Source organism: Triticum urartu, chromosome 7A (genome assembly GCF_056163025.1).
Source record: "Triticum urartu cultivar PI428250 chromosome 7A, HENAU_Tu73, whole genome shotgun sequence".
In the NCBI taxonomy this organism is placed as follows: Eukaryota; Viridiplantae; Streptophyta; class Magnoliopsida; order Poales; family Poaceae; genus Triticum; species Triticum urartu.
In genome coordinates this window covers 616,360,643-616,364,207 of record NC_141879.1, presented here as the reverse complement: position 1 = coordinate 616,364,207, position 3,565 = coordinate 616,360,643, and positions in this window count along the sequence as shown.

Genomic DNA, 3,565 nt, shown 5'->3' with positions numbered 1-3,565 from the left:
AGTAGCCCACGCGAACGCCACCAAAGGAGATGAGGGTCGACGACGGGACCCGGGGCCGGGTTCCTCACCAAGCGTCGCGCCCCTGAAGGTAGAACCTCTCAATGCCAGCCCGGCGGAGCCCAATCCCGGACATGAGTCCTCTGAAGCAGCACATCGTCGCGAACGGGTCGACGGCGAGGATGAGGGTCGGGCATCGTCGACAACAAATACTATATGCCGCAAAAGTAAAGTAACATTTTTTAAATGATGGATTGTGATTTCATATATGCAAATTCTAAATTTTATAACTAAAACTAATATTTCTATAACTAAAACTAACATTTCTAATATTTCTATAACTAAAAAACATTTCTATATAACTAACATTTCTAATATAACTAACATTTCTATATAACTAACATTTCTAATATTTCTATATAACTAACATTTCTATATAACTAAAATTTCTAATATTTCTATAACTAAAAAACATTTCTATATAACTAACATTTCTAATAATTCTATAACTAAAAAACAGAAAAATTGTGTGTGTGTGTGTGGTACATGGCGGCCGGGGCAGGAGCTCACCGGCGAGGCGCGACGACGGGGGGCGGTGACGGGGACGGGGACGGAGACGGAGACGGCGACGGGGACGGGGCAGCGACGGGCCGGGCGGGGACGACGGGAGGACGGGGCACGGCGCGGCGACGGGGACGACGGGGACGGGGACGGCGACGGCGACGGGGTCGGCGACGAGGGGCGTCGGCGACGGGGCAGAGGAGAAAGAAGCAGAGGGAGAGATGAGAAACTAACAAATTTTTTGAAGTGTTTTCTTATATAGAAAAACCTTTAGTACCAGTTGGAGCCACCAACCGGTACTAAAGGTCTGTTTTGGCCAGGCCAAGCGGCGGGAACGGCACCCCTTTAGTACCGGGTGATGGCTCCAACCGGTACTAAAGACCCCCCCCCCCTTTAGTACCGGTTTGAGCCACCACTCGGTACTAAAGGGGGTGCGCTAGCGCAGGTGTGGTGTGAAATGTTTAGTCCCACCTCGCTAGCCGAGGGGCGTCCGCACTGGTTCATAAGCCCCAGTGTGGTAGCTCCCTCGAGCTCCTCTCTAAAGCAGGCCTACTGGGCCTAAATGTTCTGTGCTGCCCTATGGGCCTACTGGGCCTTTGCGGGCCTGCATCCTGGCCCAATAACAGGTTGGGTTTCTAGTCGTATGCAGGCCGCTGTGGCGCAGTAGGTGGGCTTTTTTTTCTTTATTTATTTTTGTTTTATTTATTTTTGAGTTGTTCTTTGTTGTATTTAGAGTTTCTTTGTGAATATTTTTGCTTTAGGTACAAAAAATTACAAACTTTCTGTTAGTGCCGGTAGATTACAAATTTGAATAGTTTAAATTTTGAAATATTTGAAATTTGTGTGAATCATTAGTTTGTGAATAACTTAACTTTGAAAATAGATTTTTCAGTGATTCTTTTTTCTTATGTTTAATATTAGTGTCTTCTATCATTATATTCAATTTGGTAATGCTTAGGTTATTTAAAAAATGAAATGCCTTTGTAACGAATGAGTTTCGTCTGAAACCCTGATACTTCGAAAGAGATTGTCCATTTTGTATACGAAGTGCATCCAGTTTTTGCGGTAACCCTCTCTACTTTTTTGCACATGCTATGTGGGTGAAATTATGATACCATGCCAACTTTCAACCTTTTCTGAGTTCATTTGAAATGCTTTTCAATTTCAGGGTCATTTAGCTGAAAAAATCAGTAAATGCATGAAAGAATTTGCTTGCACATAAAATTTCTTCGCGTTTCAAATGCCAAAACACATAACTAGCTACCCTAACTATTACAGAGATTCCCTCCTGGGTGTGAAACATAGAAGAAAGTGATGATAGTGAAGCCGATCACATCCCAGATCTTTGGGTGTGAAACTTTTTCTTCGCGTGTGTCCCTTTACGCTGTAGCCATGGAAAATCTTCATCATTTAACTGGATGCTCGGGTCAATATTCACTGTGAATGGAGCAATTTCATCAAACTTTTCATAATCTCCTGACATGTCTGTCTTGTCATCCACTCCCACGATGTTTCTCTTCCCAGAAAGAACTATGTGCCGCTTTGGCTCATCGTACGATGCATTCGCTTCCTTATCTTTTCTTTTTCTCGGCTTGGTAGACATGTCCTTCACATAGAAAACCTGTGCCACATCATTGGCTAGGATGAATGGTTCGTCTGCATACGCAAGATTGTTGAGATCCACTGTTGTCATTCCGTGCATACAAAGAAGATTTCCTTCTCTTCTTTGGTAAGAGCGTAGCTTGCATGACCCTGATGTATGTCGTCTTTTCCGTGCATACGTTGCTGGTCCTCCCATGCCTCAGGTGTATCTTTTGTCTTCCCATACACGCCCAAAAAGCCAAGCAGGGTCACACAAAGATTCTTCGTCACGTGCATCACGTCGATTGCGGAGCGGACCTCTAGGTCTTTCCAATAGGGCAGGTCCCAAAATATAAATTTCTTCTTCCACATGGGTGCGCGTCCGTCAGCGTCATTCGCAATAGGTTGTCCACCGGGACCCTTTCCAAAGACCACCTTCAAATCCTTGACCATATCATGTACATCAGCACCAGTACAGTGGCGAGGCTTCGTCTGGTGATCCGCCTCACCTTTGAAATTCTTGCCTTTCTTTCTTACGGGATGCCTGCTCGGAAGAAATCGATGATGTCCCAGGTACACATTCTTATTACACTTAGCCAAATATATACTGTCAGTATCGTCCAAACAGTGTGTGCATGCGCGGTATCCCTTGTTTGTATGTCCTGAAAGGTTACTGAGAGCAGGCTAATCATTGATGGTCACGAACAGCAACGCCTTTAGGTCAAATTCTTCCCCCATGTGCTCATCCCATGCACGTACACCTGTTCCATTCCACAGTTGTAAGAGTTCTTCAACTAATGGCCTTAGGTACACATCAATGTCGTTTCCGGGTTGCTTAGGGCCTTGGATGAGCACTGGCATCATAATGAACTTCCGCTTCATGCACAACCAAGGAGGAAGGTTATACAAACATAGAGTCACAGGCCAGGTGCTATGGTTGCTGCTCTGCTCCCCAAAAGGATTAATGCCATCTGCGCTTAGACCAAACCATACGTTCCTTGCGTCATCTGCAAACTCCTTCTCGTACTTCCTTCGATTTTTCTCCACTGCGACCCGTCAGCGGGTACTCTCAACGTTCCGTCTTTCTTAGTGTCTTCTCTGTGCCATCGCATCGCCTTGGCATGCTCTTTGTTTTGGAACAAATGTTTCAACCGTGGTATTATAGGAGCATACCACATCACCTTGGCAGGAATCTTCTTCCTAGGGCACTCGCCCTCGACATCACCAGGGTCATCGCGGCTGATCTTATAGCGCAATGCACCGCATACTGGGCAAGCGTTCAAATCCTCGTACTCACCGTGGTAGAGGATGCAATCATTAGGGCATGCATGTATCTTCTGCACCTCTAACCCTAGAGGGCAGACAGCCTTCTTTGCTTCGTATGTACTCTCGGGCAATTCGTTGTCCTTTGGAAGTATATTCTTTA